This window comes from Ruditapes philippinarum, unplaced genomic scaffold, assembly GCF_026571515.1.
Source record: "Ruditapes philippinarum isolate M1 unplaced genomic scaffold, ASM2657151v2 ctg2850_1_1_1_1, whole genome shotgun sequence".
Taxonomy (NCBI): Eukaryota; Metazoa; Mollusca; class Bivalvia; order Venerida; family Veneridae; genus Ruditapes; species Ruditapes philippinarum.
In genome coordinates, this window is record NW_026864078.1 from 82,968 (window position 1) to 104,872 (window position 21,905).

Sequence of the window (21,905 nt, forward strand, 5' to 3'; positions counted from 1 at the left end):
TTTCGCTAACATAATTCGTTTCTATAAATGTACTTGGAAACGGTGATAATTAAAGCACCGCCCCCCCCCCCCAAAAAAAAGGAACACATTCATTGCATCAAGATCAAGCTGTTGGTATATCATAAAACAGTATGCAACAGAAAAAAAGATTAAATATGATTGTTCTCCATCAATTAGCTATTGTATTTTCAATCTACTCGTATTACAAAAAAGTATAAGCATATAGGTAAGCTTTTTAAAATATCAAAATTTTGGGGGATTAAATAAAAAATATGAATTATAAATCAATAAGTGAGAATTGTTTAATTAAAAGCTTATTTCAAATATGCCATTTGATATTCGCAAATTAACGTTGAGACATTCCCCTAACAACAACAACATAGTCGTAGGCAGAACTGATAAATGATGTTACAATCAATCAGTAATTCGTTCAAGTCATGAAAAGGAAATGATATAAAAAACTCACACAAAAGGTTCGTTGTCCTCATTGGTCTAACACACAACTTAATAAAGTTTGATTGATTGAAAACAAATATTAGCACGGTTTCACAAACATGAATTGAAAACTAATAAAACAGGCATTTGAGTCGTGAATTGTTGAACATTAGTTTAGTTTCTGTATATTGAATAAACAATATAAATTATTATAGATGACTAGGGTTCTTTATATTGAAAGAACACAACAGTTGCCCGAGTTGTTTGTATATTGATTGAACACAATAGTTACAACATAACACATCAAGTGTCATTTGTAAATATTAATTCATTGATCAAATAATGCAATTTTATTGTAATATGTAACATTCTTTGTACAATGTATGCACGCATTAGAAAAAGGTAAACAAGGTATATGACGGAAATGAGAATTTATTAATTGATTGATTGATTGATTGATTGATCGACTAATTAATAATAATTTAATTTTAGACAATATATTACATAATTCATTATAATTTATTGATTTATATTTTTTTTCAATTAATCAACATCAATATTTTTATTTATCTTATTTCAATTCATTTTCTTACTAATGAATTTACAGTTGAAATGTGAAACCTTATTTTATTTTAAACGGCCAAAGGTAACAACTTGGCAATAAATGTTAATAACCTTTATCAACATTTTGTCTTAAATATGAATATCGTTCTTGGTGAGGTATTAAACTAAAAATAAATTCAAATTGCCATTGAAATCAAATTAGTCTGATATGTATCGTATGGACCTTGTTGTTGACATTTCCTTTTAAAAATAAGTGTTGTCGATTTGTTTTATTATTAATGATTTCGTTAGTTCTGAATCGAAAACTTTCACATCGGTTGTTTGTCCACGTTGAAACTAAACCGAATCTGTTGTATTAGATATCGATTGAATTAATACTTTTATTTATTGTACTATTACCAAGTGTTTGCTCTGGTTCAGCACCTCCTGTAGTCGAACGAAATATCAAGTTCAAGATTTATGGGACTTGGTCAAATGTGATACGTTTTATAATGATGTACATTATTCATTTCAAGCTCGTTGTATTTTTCTTCCGAAGGACAAAGTCTGAATAATAGAAAAGTCAAACAACATTTAAATCGTGTAATGATAGTAATATGTATATATTGTTAATTTAAGGCGTATTTATTTGTAACAAGGGACTTCCATACAAGTGAGTTAAATATTGCCAGACTACAGGGACTCCCTCTATCTAGTAGCAAGACATTGACAAATAATTAAATCAGTCTGAAACGGGTTATATATCGTAAGAAATAAACATGAACCATTGTACTCTTATGTACGATGTATTTATCTCAACACAGAATCAGACTTACATAAAGAAAAATGTTTACAAAATGTCTATCGTATGACCAAAAATGAAGGTTTTTGGCAAATAATGCTCCCAGTCTTTTCTTAAATGTATGGTGTCGTATGGTATCTGTAGAATATCTGTATATCTTATTCTTATTCTTATATCAATCAAAGAAAAGTCGAAAAGAACCATTTGGCCACCTAAATTTATCGTACATGTACAGATGAATTGTATCTCGATTTCCTTTTATAGCAAACTCAATCAAAACGAGTCTGCAATTTTTATGTTATTTTGTTGTGATTAATGTTTCCGGGAGATACCATTTTTTCCAAACATCTGAAATCCTTTTGTTGACATCAACAAGAACATTGCCAGACTGATATATGAATGAAATCGGTATTAAATTCACGTTGCACTGTTCTTATTTTCCAATAATGTTTTTTTATTGAGTTTCATATTTATCTACTTGTTCCTAGCATTATTTTAATGCAGTAGAGTAACCGCCGACGATTAATCTTCATGAATATATAACAATGTGAAATATGTAGGCCAGACATATTAAAGACACTTTTAACACCCTATATTGTAAATGCCAATATAACACTAAACTAGACTCATCTGCATCTTGAAATGAATTGATCTGATTTATCTAGATTACTTATTCCTACATTTGGAAAAGTTCAATAAAAACATAAATAATTTTCGTCCCTGAAAAGACAGTAGCATTTAAGTTTTTTTTAACGTTTTGTCTAGAGGAAAAAATTATACAAAAGAAGAAACACAATTCTGTTAGCACAATACGTATCGTGACCTTGATGTTTTAATTATTATTTGAATGTGTATAATAACTTTCTAATATTTCAATTACAATAATTTTTAAGAAAGGTTAATACTTTTGGGGTAGTCCACGTTATACTTTAGATGCGTAATATCTTAAAGCACAATACAAAGAACATAGTCATAGGAAAATTGTAAATGTTCTTAAAAGTTTCGGCTAAGGAAGAGCTTTTAGAACTGTAGAATTCTAGCCATCTTCAAGCAAGTCAGCTGTAGTTCTCTTGTATATACATTACATGTAACAATTACATTCATGACTTAGTCTGATACCATCAATAAAGATAGAACATGAAAAGGTGAAATACATGTAATTTGGCAATCATTTTTTTATTTTTATGACAATTTTAATGTTCAATATAGTATAGTAAAATCGAGAACTATTTCTGTTGTCTAATTTTCATAGTGTAAGTGCTTAAATAAAGGCATCCTTGAAAATGAATTACATACTTACACCAAAAACAGACTTTGATAGAGCAATACAGTATTTACCAACAAAAATTTTATATTTAAATGCTCGTCAGTGTTAATTATCGTCATATGTGTTGTTGTTGCTTTTTTGTCTTTTTCTTTTTTGAAGAAGCCCAAAAAAACCTTTCAATTGTGATGATGTCGTATCAGATACATGTTCTACGCTTGCACCTAATTAAACAAAATTCCAACAAAAGACATAATATTATATATCCCTAGACAATGAAACTGTATGCCAATTTTGATCTAAACACAACTCTCCTGTGGTCAACACTGTGACAGTGTCGGTCAACACTGTAACAGTGTCGGTCAACACTGTAACACTGTTCGTCCGGTTTATATAATATGTGCATTAATAAGATTTCATGTATGTTATAAGTTTTATTGTGAAGTCCAATTAATCATTAAGTTATTGTAGTGACAGATAAACTAATACAAAATAAGACGCAGTATGTATTACTTGCACTTTCTTTCTATTTTTAAATCTGTTGTCTTGCAAAATGATGTATGTGTGTGATGTTTGCTTCCTTTTTGCTTTCAATTTACATTTTTGTTCATAAACGTATGTATATTATCCGCTAATATACTGTATCGTGATGGAAATATAGAAACAATTTAGGAAGGCCAACAATAATTACGAGGTATATTAAGTTGTTGTACAAGACAAGTGAAAATTTTGAATACTGTATGGTACGTTACATTAATTAATTTTATTTAATTGATTAACATTTTTTAATAGATTAAAAGAAACATTTAAAGTTTTCAAGGAAATACTGTATACATTTCACAAACATTTAATTGAGCTAGATATGTTCATTTTATAACAAATAACTCATTATTACCATAATCTAGCAACTCATCACGGTCATTTTAGGACATTGGTATATGGTTTTGACATATACCGGTATGATACACAAGTTTTATTCCGGTCATCGGTAATTATTTACTTTTTCTACTAAACTGCACATGTATGGTATTTTCTATGTTATAAATAATTCATTTCAGACCAAATATGCCTCAAAATTTTTTTTTTGTTCTCAAAAGCTTTTTAATTTTGGTGAACTTTTATAGTTTTCAAAAATGTTCGCATCGGCCTATTACCTGTAAATATTTTACTTATGCTGATTTCTGGACAATAGTCCAATTATAAAGTAAAGTGCAATTCTTTTTGGCAAAGTATTGTTGTCAATGTTGTAATTTTCTTCTTATTGGTAATCAATAACCGACGTGATCAGTGGAGACTTCCGTTCTATACTCTTTTGAAGTTACCGGAAGTTTTGTCATCTTAGATATTTTTTTTTATTTTATCCTAAACATTTCTTTCAGTACATACCCATATCTGTTCAATCATCATTGAAAATGATTATTACAGTCTGTTTTTTTTAAATATGAAGCTAATTCGGCAGCAAACATATTATAAAGTCATTATGGATTGGTTATATTTTATCATATTCTATCACGTAGGGCACAAAATGGGCGCAATTTAATGAAACGCTTGCCATTTGTTACAAGCGTAACACTAAGTAACACCTACGTAACGCATGTAAATTCAGTAACATTTGTAACAAGTTTGTTTCTTAAATTTCTTATCCGTTATTTAGAGTTATACTTGTAACATATTAGAACTGTTTCATTAAATTGCGCCCATTTTGTGCCCTATCTCTTTAATGGAAACTGATCGATGATATTGAAGAGTGTTACGTATACTTTAGTTGTAAACAAGAATAAACAAAAACAATGTAATTTGTTATGTATATTTTGTTTTAAACGAACTTTAAAACGGGTAAGTAAATGATATCATTATCAATAATGTAAAACACCGTATGTCTCATTAAATGCCTTGAGTAGATAAAATGCTGCTAATGGTCACATTACTGTAATAAAAATGTAACATGGTTAATAGATTAGTTCATCACTAAGGCTGGTAACTACAAGATTCATGGTTAGAAAGACATTTTCCAAGCTCCAACTTTGATATTCTCTCGGGTATTTAATTTGTAAGAAATTAGCACGGAATGAGCAATATTACCAACGCACATCCTTAAGCAGACACACCTCAGAATGAAAGAGAGAAAAAAACAAAAAACAAAAAGAAAACAAAATACAAAAAAAAACACACGAAAACTCGGAGATGAGTAAAATCAGTTTTCACTAGCTGGCTTAAAATTGATAAGATGAAAAGACATTTTAAAAGAATCCATTCAGAATATCGTTTTCAGAAATGCAACTAGTGTCGTCTGCAAATATCATAAAATCGTAAATCTAGAACTTTAAATTCATATGTCAATTAGGCAAGAAATAAACAACAATCTTTGCGCCAACCCTTTAAAACAAGATAATAGGATTGTTTGTTTTATATCTGCAAAACAGACGTATCAATAACATGAAACGTCTGCAAATTGAAGTTCTGTCAATTATCAGGTGTCTATAGTATCAAGTCAAATTGTTCATTGAACGTTAGGGTCACTAATTCAAATACTTGCGCTGTTGAGGATGGTATTTCGCTTATGTTAGGGTGCTTGGGAAACGATACAATATGTAAAATAAGACCAACCTGGAAGGGCGGCGTTCAATGAACGCTTTCCCCACACGACCCAGCAACACATGACCACAGGCAAGGAGTCCAGCAGGACACAAATCAGGCTCTCTATTAGTTCTTATAAAACAAGACATGTCGGGCGATTTTCAACTATTTGTTTTTGATTCGATTGCCCTGACCTCTCGAAGGAGCTTATTTTTTCCAGATTTTTTTCTACGATTCAAGTGTTTGGTTGACTTTATGGCGCTAACAAGGTTATGATAGATAAATACAGAATCCCTAAAGAAAGCCCAACGCGGCAAAATTGAAAATGTTGCAGGCTCGGTTTGATTGAGCCTGTTCATGGATAGTCTACTTTTCCGTCGGCGAACACATATTTTAAAGATACTTTTTAACGTGATATCAATTACTTCGTTGTTAAAATCTCAAAAATATGTTTTCTTAAATTAGCACTATCAAATAATACCAATAAAATAATTTTGCATAATTAATAAAGTAGCAAAATGTTATGTTCGGTTACAAAATGCTATGGAATAAAATAACATTCACTTTGACTAATACAATACCCTAAGGGACATGTATAATCCATTTTAGCATTGAAATGACCTAAATAATACAGTAGTTTATGTCACGACATGAATTTTATTTAAAATATTTAGAGGCGGAGTTAAAAGGCTTAATTAATATTTTTTCACTGTGAAGAATTGGACGCTAATTAAAAATTATCGACTTACAGCAGGTGTCAAGTTCCGTGTGGCAGCCGTAAAAAGTTGCCCCGTACTTCACTTCAGTGTTGTAATATTTTCTGGTCCTTCGGGATCATTGATGCCAACAATATAAAGTGTTGAGAATTGAGTACCGCTCAAGCCAGTGCTAAGGGGCGTGATGGATGTTGCACTTATTCATTAGCCCTCATGTACAGACTCAATCAAACCGAGTCTGTAATTCTTATGTTATTTTGTTGTGATTAATGCTTCCGAGGGATCACTTTGTTTTCAGAATTTTTTACTACTGTTATCTTATTAAAACTATGCTCTTTTTTCTCATTTCAATTTGTTTGTATTTCCTTATTAAACATCTATATCAAACCTAAAACCGTTGTCAAATAGCCCATCAACCCTGCTGGGACCACTATCAGTTCTGAAATATTGCACGTCTGCTGATTTTCCTACTACATACAATATCTTCGAACCAGACATAAACAGAAATCTTTTATCTTAGACGTGTGTTTATTTGCTTTTCCTTTTTATTTTATAAAAATTGAATGAATTAAAGATATATATGAAAATGACACTTTTTTCTACCTTATGTGACAGGCACGCCATAATTCATACTTTTTGCTTATTGAGCGAATGACAGGGAAATATATTTTAGGTGAAAGTGTCACAGCACGATTGTTAAATCTAAATAACTATTGACGTCAAGCGTGTCAACTTCCACTTTTTGCAATTGAAAGGAATTTTCTTTATATAAAGTCAATGTTGTGTCTATTTATGGTTACCATGGGCGTATTGTAATAATAGGGTGCCGGGCAGTTCTTTAAACATTTGTGTGACTTTCATGTGCGTCTTTTACAGTTTCTTTGTCGCGATATTTGATGTTATGAGTAATGTCATGTTACATGCATGTGTACTGCATGTTTATGATACCACCTAAATTTGAATAAAATGCCAATCTTAATAATGATGTGAATGCGAAAAATAGAGAAACACGGAATCCCAAAATAACGCACAAAACGACAAAACTGAAAATGTTGTAGGCTCGATTTGATTGAGCCTGTTCATAGACGGTACTGGAAAGCGCAAGTAACCATCCATGCACCCTAGCACCGGCTTAGGCGGAATTCTACACTTAATTATGGTAATGGTAAAACTTTGAAGTTTGAATCATACACAGATGTGTTCGTACGTCTGTTATCATGTAATCTTTAATTTGACACGTAAGTGCCATTCTATGAAAAGCGGTGAAAGGTCCCCAATTAAAAATAAATGCATGATCGGGAAAGCAATGTCCAAAACTAAATAAAAACCGCCAATAAAACCAGATCATTGAAAATGCTTGAGTCAGTGCTGGAAATTGAAGCAAACACATCAGTTTCGCCACTGGCTTTACGAACAACAAACAAAAGAAACCGGAAAAATTATGGCAAACTTGAATACGTGCATGGTGATTGTCAAGTATGGTAAGATTTAATAAGAAAAGCATAAATCACGATTTTAGCGTGCAAAGAAATGTGAGTTATTTTAAGATTAAATAATGACAATAATGAGCATTTTCTTAAAATAACGAAAAGGAGTTCCATATAAACTAACAACCATCATTATTTGGGGAACTTTACTTTACTTTGATTGGACATGTTACTAACAATATTCCTAATATAGATAATAATAACGTGCTAATAAACAAACTCACATTTTTAAGAAATGTTAAAGATCGGACTAGGAACTTTTGTTTTGATATATGTTTTCTTTTAGTTTGTCCTTTGTCTCGTTATTGTCTCAGCAGACGTTCATTGGCATGCTAATGAAACGTCACAATCACACTGGGATGCTGTGTAACTGACGTCAATCGATGGTTATTAAAATATTTTTTGTGATATTATTACATATCATAGTATGTGATCTGTTCTGTCAATGTTCTAATTTGCTATTAAAGACGTAAAAGCTCATGCAAAAATGCTTTTAAATAAAAATAGTAGTTTCGTGACTGCTAAGTATAGCAGATGGCAGGTCATCAACCTAGGAATACTATTATCTGAATATTGAAAAGTACTATTCATCCTTTGTTGAGGTGATTCAGTTCGCTTTTTACGTTCATATCGAGATTTATATTGACTGCTTTGTTTTTTATTCTTCCCCAAGAAAATAGATTTCTCACTCACATAATTTGATTTATACTCAGATAAATTCATAACAAGTTTAAATAGTCATTACAACTGATCAAGGAATTTAAGATTTATTCCTTTGTTTTATTTTTATTTTTTATAGTTTGTTTTACCTTATTCTGGTGCTATCATTTGTTATCAATAGTTTAACATAAATAAACTACGTATAAAATATTCAAGGACTGCTTGCTGAGCAATATAAAAAATACGTTGTTGTCCAGCAACAACAACATCAAAAAACGTTTGAAATTGTTTTTAGATGATACAATATACGTATAAACTGTTTAAAACCCATTCCTTGAAAAAAGAACATTAATAATTATTGTAAATTGGTGTTTATATTCGTAGAAGTTCCAGAGACAGGATTTGAAAGCAAGGTTTTACTAAGATAACATGCCTTTTTAACAATTTGAAATTAATTGTTTGTAATAAGACGTAATTTTCTTTCATAATTGCAACGTAAGCCGGGAAAAATAAATAACAAATTAAAGTTGCTTTTCCCTTTTTTCGTTGGTTGCTTTTTGAAGGGTATAAAGCAAAACTATTAAGACTAATGAACTATTTATAAGATTAATCAGGAAAATTAATATAATATTACATATAAATATATTGGTACCACAACCTAATGGTCGATTCTAGAATAAGTTGTAACATAGAACGCCTTTGATTTCATACATGAACAATTTACGTAATCAGTACAAGATATTTCGCAACAAAATATTATTCTGATAGTTTAAGTAGTTTTTTATCCGTTTATTTTAGAAATGATTTCCAACATACCTCATTTGCTTTTAAGTCAATGTCCTATCATATTTATTTCATACAAGCAATTTTGAAGTATTCGCTTAAGAGTATAACCAATTATTTTTTCAGCAGATGTATAGCTTTGAACACTTGAAATGCTTAAAAATCAATTAGTAAAACTATATTGACTAATAAATTGAGAATCAAGGATAAAAGAGGATGCTTTACTACAATAATGCAAGCATTTATGTCATGTACTTTTATAACATCATCTCTGATTTAATTAATGCTAAGGAGTATTAAGTAACTTTTCAGATAAACAATTTCAAGGCAATGACCGTGTCACATAAAAAAGATGTTAAATAGTGCGCACCAGATAGTTCAAATCAGTCGGAAGTAGGACATGGAGGATTTAAAAGTACAGTGAACAATTATAAATATTATATTGCTACTTAATTAAGATAACACGAGTTACTAAATAATGCTACTGTAAGTGTGTAATAATGACCGAGTTTTGATGTTTTACTTAATTTACATTTTGAAAAAAGGTACAGTACATTTACCATTAAGTTATGTAAGGATAGCTAGCTTAGCATTGTGTTTAACAGATTGTTTTGCTAATGACAAATGGAGTCTTTATTTCATTTAATAAAAAGAAAAATATCAATACTCTACCTTAACTTAACTCTTGGCCTTACTAAAACTTAACAACATTATTGGATAAGCAACAATTTCATTAAATGGTACCCATACCTTGAAATTTAAGTGTATCTCCTATCCTAGTATATAATAAGCGGGAAAACAATTATTTCACCATATTTGGTAACAGTCAATTCTGTACGATAGGAAATGAAATAATTGCTCGTCTTAAATTCATTTTTATGGCTGTCTTACCTTGTAATGCTTGTAAATTTAAATTCAGTGATCAAACTATACTGACCATTGAGTTAAATTCATGTAATTACAAAATGTTGCTATAATGGTTTAACATATCTTTACAATATACTTAATTGTATTTGTCACCCATTGCTAAGATGTATAAATTAACGCCAAGAAACAACATCAAGTCTAGACGTTTCATTTCAAGGCAATGACCGGGTAATGAGACATTCAGTAGTCCCTTGTTGCTGAGGAGTTGTCTTTACTGGTTCCTCAAAAATAAAATGTAAACGAATATTGCCTGTAATCACGTGTACATTTATCATACTAATAACGTTCATTTATTCCATTGAATATATCCATAACTAAACAATTTTGCTCAAATTACTACTCAAAGTTTATATCATTGACAATTTGAAGAAAATTTAATCAGAATTTATAAAAGTATAACGTATATTTCGAAATTTATTTAGATGAATCAAATCTCATATGAATTGTTTCTGATCTTTCGATTTAAATTCAGTCTGGAAACAATATTTGTCGTGTAAACAATGTCTTAGATATTATCTGATCATACTACTTTTAGTATATCCAGATAAATTTACAGCTTCAAACCAGCACAATAATTGAAAAGTAATGCGTTCATTTGTTTCAAATGTTATAGTTATTATCTTAAGTTAATTATAGCATTGTTATACAATTACATTAAAAGAAAAAATTAGAAGATTGTCAAGATTGCAAGCAAAAATAGATAAATTCACTAGAAATGTAACATAATACCATATAATGTGATGTTATTCCTTGCATTTGTTAGTCATGCATAGGGTCGAATAGCTTCCTTTTCTCCATTTAGCTATAGGTAAACCGTTTTATTATCACAATTATAGAAAGAAAACAACAACGCCTTATGTTATTTGACATTAAATGTTCTTATTATATCTATCTTGCTTCGAATTTGTAACAAGTTGTATTTCTAGAACAAAAGACCAATTACACTTTTGATACACAAGCCTGTGATTTTGAGCGTGTGAAAAATATATATTGTTTTTAAACTTCCAAATAAAATATCAGTAAGAAAGACATGTATGTCAGAGCGAATGTATCACATGACATTTTAATTTCAAAGCAATTATTTGAATATTTTTAGTATCTCAACAGAATGATAATCATTATAGGAACGTACTGAGAAAACTTAATAGCATAATAATTATGGTTTTTGTTAATATCTAGCACCTGACAAGTAGCTTTTGTTAACCCGTGACACATGTCATCTTTAAAAATAAATGACAGACGAGTGTCTGGCCGTTTCACCTGGCTGACCGCTTAAGATGACCGAGTTTGAAATTCGGGAAGCATTTGAGGTGACCGTTGACCGCGGACAGCAGATGACCGTTGAACAGATGTATAAAATAGAGTGGTTTTCGTCGGTCGGGAGCGTCACAAAATTGCCGTTAAGGTCAGGTGACCGCCTATAAGAGATAACCGTTAGTACAGTTTCGACTGTATATGATTCAAACTTGGAATCACCTTTATTAGCAATGTAATAAGACAACTATTGTTCAAAACGTATTATCATGCAGTGTTGAAAATGACTACCATTGCATTGAGTGTTTATGTGTTTGCAATATGCCATTGTTGAATGAACAAAATTAACAAACAAACAAAAACAACACAAAAGAGAAAAAGAACATGAACGCATAGAAAAAACATTTAACATAAATGTATACCATTTTATCATGGTATTATATATCATAATGGTTATTTGAGATATGCCAAGAACTTCTATACTTTGCTGATAGTATGTCTAGTAAATCTCTCAATCAGGCGCCTATAGGGTAAAATGCCCCATATTGGAGGTCTTTCAGTATCATACGGATAGTTAAGATTTTTCAGATAACTTTCTTGATTGGATTTCTTCCCTAACTGAAAGATTAATATACTTATTTGATTACTCAAATAAATTTACGTTCGGGCGTAAATTGCCCCGCCTTTGCAGTGCTCTTTTTTCTATTTCAACTCTCTAAATTTTCTGTGGATTGCAAATAATCGTCCATTAGATGACAATTATTACAAATGCATTATTGAAGTTAAATTTCTCCCTAGTAACCTCTTGTTATAGCTATCTTTTAAATAATCTTCGTGTTCATTAGTCGTTTCATAGTATTGCAGGAAATAAATAGGCCTGAGTGAAATGTATAAACACATATATAGAACCACATACATTAAAGCCAGACTGGCTCTCTACTTCACACCGTTAATTCAGTGCAAAAATATATAACTTCAGGGAACAGACAACTAAATAAGTGTTTGTTGAAAGCAACTAAAATACATTGCAATCAAATGTCTCACTATATGTGTTCTTAAATGTTTTTTCTCTATTCTACACTATTCCACAAAATTACAAACATACTTGCTTTTAAATTAAATCTCCGGAAAAAATATATCTATAACGGATACATACAAATCATTCTTATGGCGAATTTATCAGGCATTTCTTTTTATTATACTATATAAAATGTCTTGAAAATATTCAAAACGAGGTATTTCTTATTTAAAGTTGCATTTAACCATGTTATTCTTGTGCTTTGCTACAGTTTCCATATAATTACTCATCAGACATATAACCGATTCATCTGTAGCCACGTTGCACTTTGACAACCAGTACAGTTGTAATAATTTTGTATTATGTATGGAAAAGCGCAATACAGTTAATATATTTTTACAGGTGATAGGCAACTCAAACATTTCGCATACACATCTGTCACTTCAACATTACAAACCAATAATATGTTGCTAATTGTTATAGGAAGAAAAAGAAAGAAAAAAAGAAGTTATGTCTGACGCGAAAATATGAAAAAAGATCAACATAAAAAGGTTTGCCTTTAACTAGTGTTATGATTGAGATGACAAATTTAACACACAGGGGTGCTCAAAAGAATATCATCATTAAAATGAAACGTAACTAAAAGGTGATTCTTTTATGGAAATATAACAATGGTAACATTATGAAATATTTGTATTAAACAGGTCAGTAGCCTAGAGTATTCACGTAAAAGGGATTATAATGATCGATAGATCTAGAGTATAGAAACATCGTATTAATCATTTTCTATTTGACATTTCATGACCCATTAGTTGTAAATCCTAGTATTCTTATAGAAGGATATAAGTCAGTGATTTAAATCATCATTAACTATGCTTCAACAAAGTATATTTTATTTAACGAGCTGTCTAATCAAACAGCTTTGTCATATCCTGTCAGATTCGTTTTGATATTTAACATAGTAACAAAGTAAACAATATTGTGGACAGACATAACAGAGATACAACATTGCTTCCTGTGTAAATACATGTACCTCTTTTGAGAACTATAGATTAATCTCTTATTTAGAATACTTACAAATATACTTTTTACTGAAAACGTTCTCTCAATTACTTTGCATAAATGGAGCAGTCAATTCATGAGGACAAAATGTTTAACGTGCACTTATATCTTCTCATCGCTGGTTTGTAAGGAAACACTTTGTTAATAAGCATAGGCTTACAGTAATAACATTTACATGTATGCTCATGTACAACATTTGTAGACGACAAATAACAATAACGACGGTGTCATGCAGATATTTGTACATAAACGATCAAATAAAACATTGTTTAATAAGACATGAATACCAAAGACATGTTTTGGTTTTACACCCTCTCGTATTGCAAATTGTTATTGATAAATCTCAATTTAAAACGCAGAGTTCTATTTTTGGTGATTTATTTATTCTTCGTTTTAATTTTATTTTCATATGTCTTAATAAGGCAAAGTTACATGGCTCATTTTACGGCGGGCAGGCTATATGGTCGAGTTTAAATACATTCATATGGTTAATAATGTGCAATTTTAAAGAGTTATTTACCGTTTTCATATGATATGATAAAATCTGAAATGAGATAAACATGAGTAACGTATAACTGATGACTGACAGTGTGATGAATGTGCAATGTAAATGAATGTTTTATTCTATTTAATCTATTTGTAATCAAGTTACATGCATGTAAATAATCTTATCTCATGCTACATGTATATCAATCAGTTTTATCATTTTATGGTCTCTAAATTTTTTTTAAAAAATGTGTTAATTGTAATTGTATGTAAAAGCTTTTATTTCACTTGATGTTGATCCACATATTCTTATGCATTCACAATTTTATTCTTATTATCTATATGTACTGTACAACGCCGTTGAATATTGTTAAATAGAAACAGGCGTTTAATTAAATAAAAAGTTTCAAGTTTCAAGATATCGATTCCAACACATTCTTAGTAAAAATACATATGATCACTATGTGTCAAAACAAAGTGTCCTTGAGGGATGAAAAAAGAAGTTTCATTAAAGCATAACTACTCCCCCCACGTGGACGGATTTTATACTTGCCAAAGCCGACTATGAACAGGCCCCAACACATGTTTTTCATTTTGGTTATATAAGCGTTCTTTAAGGTTTTCTGTTTTATCAATTTATTTCCAAAAAATGACACCAATTAATCCCATCTGCTCCACGATGAATTCGCAAAAGTTATAAACACGATATGGTCTTCAATACCTGAAAGTGAATAATCATTTATATATAGTAGGGCAAGTAATCCTTATTGCAAAATAAGTGTATATCATTTTAGAAAACAATATACATACTGACAAACTATGTCTGCTTATCGACCATGTCATGCTTAAACAGACATTAGTCATGGATAATGTAACACTTAACATCATTAACCCCCAATCCGTTACATTGTGAAATTACCCATACAAGCAAATGAAAAACAATTTCATTATTAATATGAGCCGCGTCACGACAAAACCAACATAATGGGTTTGCGACCAGCATGGAGCCAGACCAGCCTGCGCATCCGCGCAGTCTGATCAGGATCCATGCTGTTCGCTATCAGTTTCTCTATTTGTAATAGGGTTTGTAAGCGAACAGCATGGATCCTGATCAGACTGCGCGGATGCGCAGGCTGGTCTGGATCCATGCTGGTCGCAAACCCATTATGTTGGTTTTGTCGTGACGCGGCTCATATGAATATGAGACACAGGTCCAAAATCGTCTTTTAAGCGTATAAGGGGAGCGACATGCTCAATTTTATATTCTTGCAATTGATGCAAATTATAAACCACGTGCAGGGCAATCAAAATCATATTTGCTTCTCCTGTTACTTATGTAAAAAATAGAGCTAATTCTGCACTCAGAAATCTCTTATTTTAATACTCATATTAGGGGTAATGTAGCGTGTGTTATCTTGAGAATCATTTTTGTTCTCAATTGCTTGATGTCTACCAGGTGCATCGTAGCGTAAACATTGAAAGTGTAACCATTCACCGAATTCTTTTAGTTTATTAAGAGATTAACTTGAGTACAAAAATGTTACACTATGCTTAAGAAAAGAGGACAGTTTAATAATACACGCAGTTTGATCACATTTCGAAAATAGAAATGTCTATGGACTCTCTGCAGTTTATTAACTACATTGTGTGGCCATTGCGTCGGCTCAATAAGTTTTAGTAAAACCGTTAACATGAATGATATGTGATCAAGGAATGAGTCTACATTTCTGAACTTCTTGAGCATGACAAATAACAATTATTAATAATCAGGTATTACAAATTTAAATATAGAAGATAACTATCAATGAGCATTACAGATACATTAGGCCTCGACTCCATGACATTCAGGTTGACACAAAATCACGTTAAACAATTTTACATGGGTAAGTCAAAGAACACGAGAAATAATATAACTGATAATTATTTAATAGTCAGGCACTTATAGGGAAGAGTTAAAGGGGTGGAGCGAAGCGAACGACCAAAGCCTTTTGTTGTTGTTTTTTTTTATCTTACCAGCGCCTAAAAGGTTTGACTTACTCGTTGAAGCAAATTTCATATGTATGCAATCTTTATCTAAACGAATAAATAGTTAATGGAAAACAAAACAAAAAATCAGGCATTTTTTAATTTTATTCCTTATTATTGAACGAAAAAGTAGGACACCCACTACGGATATATTAATGCATATAAATCTAAAGCTATTTCATTATTATAATACATTTTTTCTTGCTTTACTTCCTGCTTAGATCTGAAGTTCTTTGAGGCTCTTAAGATTTTTTTTCTCGCCGCCTGTAATCGTATCAGGAAATAAAAGAAAATCAATAGGATAGAATCAACATGAAAGGAATTATAGATTAAAATTGCCGTTTTCTAGTAGAAACTGTTACAATTTGACATCTGTTGACAGACAATTGTTTTATGATAGTTTTCAGTATTGTTGCAATTTATCGTGCGTTAGTATGTTTTGCTTTATAGTGTCATTTCACAATTTAACAACATGTAGGACTTCAAGGATATATAGAAAATCAAATTACATCGTTCAAGCACACTGGAAAAAACAGAAACATTTAATCTAATGACGAATTAAATTAGAATTTTGTCCGCTTCAATATAAATGTTTATCTTATATAAGACCGTGTTATTATTGTTTACTGTCTCAGTGTTTATTGAATCCCACTTTTCATTTCATTTTTAATGTATCTGTTCATTTATTCTATTGTAACATATTTTAAGCAATTTGATATAGTGAACACACATATACCAAACTTGTTCATCATTTAATAATCCGTGATCCTGTTACTTTTCTGCGACCAATGAAAAGCAGTTCTATAAAAACATTTCTTTAATAACTTTCTTAACAAATTTCTATTTCGAATGACATTATGGTTGAGTATAATGGTATACGTTAAGAAATTGAATCTGCTATAGAATCAAAACAACACCCACGTCTTAAAAGTTATTTATCAACAGTATTGGATTTTATAAGAGCATTTCTATGCTTTATAAATGGGCTTATCATATAACCGTGCATGATTACAAAGAGCAATTAATATTAACATAAACTTTTTTATTTTTATGCATAAAAAATAAATACAAAGTTTTATTAAAAGGTACGTTCATTAGTGTGTATGTATGAGAAAGAAAAAAAACTGTTACAGTTTCCTTTCACGAATACATAATACCTGGTGTATATAGTTATAGTTATGTCCGTTCTACGAATTGTACCACATGATAAATAAAGCACACATGCTAATGATCGTTCTGTTATTTGCATTATTTTATAGACTTTCAAATTAAAGTAACTTGCATTTCTTGTATTTCAGGTAACACATTTCTAGTTCGAGACAATCTATATCATGACATTAAACAATTCAGTATACTTGTAATATGGCTAGATATTTTTGGTATTATAGCAGATTTTTTGTGTCATTCATTTTATAAGGAATTACAGACTTACTTAACTAAATATATACTTAAATGCGTATGACATAAAATGAATTATTATTGGTGCCGCAGCATTTATACAATGTATGAGTCTGTAAATATGGAAACAATATGACCAATTACAAAGCTATAACTTAAATATATCTATAAATACTGGCAGCTTTCAGACAATTTCCAAAAACAGATTGGAAATGTTAAATTTACGCACATACAGATAGACTAAAATTACGTAATATAGTCTAAATTTATACATACCGTCTAGAAATAGTTTAATAAAGTTTATTTTGCCTTGAACAAAAAGTTCATATTTGAATTCAAACATTAAAGATAATAAATATTCAAACGCATAGTTATTCAGACAACAATCATGCCACAAATAAAAACACTACACCACACATCATGAAACATATTGTCTTTACATTTATCTGCCAATGAACTAAAAATTAATGCTGATATAAGCTACTATAATTGTAGCAATAGGAGCTGAAGTATGTGTGCTTTGGTAGAACCTAAAATGAAATCATTCGGAGAAAATTAAAAAAAAGAAGTGCGTTATCCTCATTGGTCTACCGCACAACTCAATCTATTTTGACGGATTGAAAGCAAATATTAGCACGGTTACGCGCACATTAATAGGAAAATAATCAAACAGGCATGTCTGTTTGGTCTGTGTAACATATGACATTAATTCATTTTCTGTGGATGAAAAAAACTATCGGAAGTCGGAGAAAACTGTTTCTTCATAAATTATCATTCGATAGATTGATAATACAATGAAATCGCTCGAGAGAACGATAAATTTTAAAGCAAACAGGGTGAACAAAGGTGCAGTGTCGGTTTGATTGAGGGTGTAAATGATAGAAATGTAATGTGTTGTATTTCACACACACCCTATAGCACCGGTTTAATTAGTTTAAGTAGTCATCCAACAAAAGTAATGACTTCGAGGGTTAAAAAAGATATAGCAAAAACTAGGACGAAGTCGGGACATTTGCTAGCTGTCAGACAGGACATAACTAAAGAAACCGTTAAGGTGAAAAATGCAGACTAGGTTTGATTGCTCTGCAAGATATCCACTCTCGAGTACCAGCTTTTGTTGTATTCAATCTGCAACACAATAAGTATTTGAAGAAATAAAAATTCCTTATCTTCAAGCTTTCATTCAAGAACAATAAGTGTAAATGAAGAATTCCTATAAGAACTTATACATTGTGTATAATCTTAAGACTTTAAAATTGTGTTCATCGTATAATGGACTTGCTTTGCAGATTTCTAATTGGTACTTTATAAATAGTGAAAATCTTGCATTGTTTAACGCAGCATTGCAGTCCATATGAATTGATATTTTGTAATAAAAGTATATGCATTCATTAGCCTAAAGTTACATCGCAATTGCTTTAAATAATCCACATAATTACATGTTCATTTCTAGCTATGGCCCGGGTTGGTACATTTTGGTAATGAAAATCATTTCACTTTGCGTTTTAAAATTTTTTGAAACTGACAAATAACTAAAAAAAGCACGCGTCTGTTTAGCCATTTTCTTCATAACATACACAACAATTTCTTTCAATATTTTATATATCATAAAATATTGTCAGTTTAACAAATGTTTATTAAGACCAATTCTGAGACATCGAGATATTCGTTATTTATTGAAATATATCAAGGCATGGCCATGCATTCAAATAGTTTTTAATATTCATTTTCATTCACAAACTGTCTTCTTAATAAATTCTACAGTCTGACAGATTGATTAAATCCACAGGGACGCTGTCATTCATCACATATCTTAAAATAAAACAGAACCGGTTGGATTTGCCGTCAGAAAAAAAAGTTGTTTACCTAAGCATAAGAAAGCGGACAGTTTCATAACAAAAGACAACTAGACTTTATAGTATTTTTCCATTTTCTATCTTACCTGAAAATGTGTTTACTTTTTCTAGCTTTACGAAATGTTGTGATAAAATGTCTGTCTTCTAAGAAAATGAAAGCACGAGAAAGACCAAGACTTTAAAAAATGTTTGGTAACATCGCGCATTTCAACTAAGTAAACATCATTCTTAATATGTTTTATATTATAAGATAGCGAATAAAATTTCCATTTATAAATTTATCAAATCTCTTTTTTGATGCAGCAATAAACCCATGTCTGAGGTGATGACATTTAGGAAGTTAAGTCATGCATGACGAAGCAAACTTGAGGTGACAACTGAAGTTCGTTACAATGAATATTTGTTTTTACTTTTTTATTAGACTGAGTTAGAAATAAATTAAAATACAATTTACAAAGATTATTTTCAGTCTCGCAGTAACAAATCAAAACAAATTAGTACAAAGTCGAATGTTTGACGATTAGATAAATTAAAGTGTCGTATTTGCTTATCAGATACAGTCCTTAGTGTTATAAATTATTATTCACGATTCGATTTTAAAAAGATGATTTTTATTATTATAATTCCCCATATATGACAAACATATTAACTATATCTACCGATGCGTCTTCATATAATATGTTCAATAAATACTAAATGCATTTATTGTTAAGTGCCCAAGAAATAATTTGTATGTTTTTTTGGTTTAGTTTGAGGTTGGACACTTTAAGACCATTAAGTATGACTATATATGTCCCGTATGAGCCAATTTCACAAAAAGTTTGACAAGCTACGGCCATTAACAAAGAAATAAATACATCAAGCAAACAGTCTTTCTTCATTGGAACCGAATATGAGACATATTTTTGACCTGTCGTATTAAAAACGTAGATTGTAGTCAATCTAGATTTAATTTATCATCTGTATGACTGCAATCTGTGAAACTTTTAATTGCTTGCTTTTCGTATTTAAAGACGTAAACGTGCCCTATCGGTGCCCGAATAAATATTATTGTTTATTGAAAATAATGTCATTACCAGGCATGAACATGGTAAACTCCCTGTACAAACCTTTTGGTAAACGAGCAAAATAAAATCATAAACATAGATTGAGACTGCTTTTTAAAAATCAAGTTCAGCAATAAAACCTCTTGTACAATGAAAAGTTTGGTAAAATTGTGCTCTGTATTTTTAATGGTTATTAAAGAGATGTCCTATTCGTCAAACTTTCAAATACTATTATATCACACTGAATACTTTTAATCAAGAAAACCAAATTAAATTTAAGTCTCAACGGGACTTAAGTTATCGGAAAGTGGCACCTATTGATGTGATTCCAATGTCGGACATGCCAATCTATATTCTTTTCGAAACATTAACGGTATCAAATTGCAACCCTGCATGCTTTGACATTATCTTCTGTTTCAGGTGTGAAATAGTAGAGGACAAACTGTATGGTGCCATTTTAAATTAACGGGAAAATGGCGAATACATTGATTTATCCCTAGAAGTCATGCATTCGCGTTGGGGTACAAAGGTATTAAGGCACGATTACCGTTTCTTAAATAATGATTTTGCATTTAACCTGAAATTCAGAGGGAAAAATTATGCTTGTTAACATATTATTATTATAATTTAAAATTACTATTATTATTATTATTATTATTAATTATTTTTATTATTCTGAGGAGGGTTTTTCTTTTCTTCAAAATAACATATATCGATTGAAATGAAGTAAATAGAAATTATAACTAATTATGTTTCTAAATCAAAGCAAATTCACCTACATCTTCAATTTAACCTATTATTACGTTATCATTTACTATAATTTGCAATTGTTGGCACTATTTATAACCGTAACAATTAAAACTCGTTTTAGCTTGAGCTAAGAGATGCATAAACTCCAGTAATTCATTTAGCCGCCTCTGACGAATGCTAAATTACTTGATATTACTTTTGATCTTTTCAAGTATTTGCTGTCACCTTATCAACCTTATCTGTTACATTAAGTGTAATATTGACAAAGCTGTCTATACTCTTAATTGATCATTTCTATATCAAACAAATAAAAGAATCAAACGTTTAGACGTTAACCTTTTGGTCAACTGGTTAAATGTGTTCGACTGTTTGCACATATATGTTAAGTACGAAAATGGTGTGTAGAGACTCAATGTTTTAAAGTTTTAAAAATAAAACATGAAAATACAACAATGCTTCCATTAAAAATGCGCGTGTTCAAAAAAGCGCCATACCGAGCTAAGTGAAAATACGTAATCGTGGTTGTTTTGGAACACATGGAAAAGATATAATAATATATAAAACTATTGCTATATTTTTAGTCAGTTTAAATGACTTTTCACGCTATAGGTAATACCCACTGTCTAAAATATAGATACACTCATTTGTTACTAACTTTAATCTGATTGATACCAGAATTAATATTATTGTGTAACGCAGCTTTTTTGCAATTTCTGATATGACAATAATATTTCTCTAAAATGCAACTTGTTGAAGTAGTGTTTTGAATAAATTTCTTGATTCTTCTTTTATATAAGACTTTCATAGATGATTGTA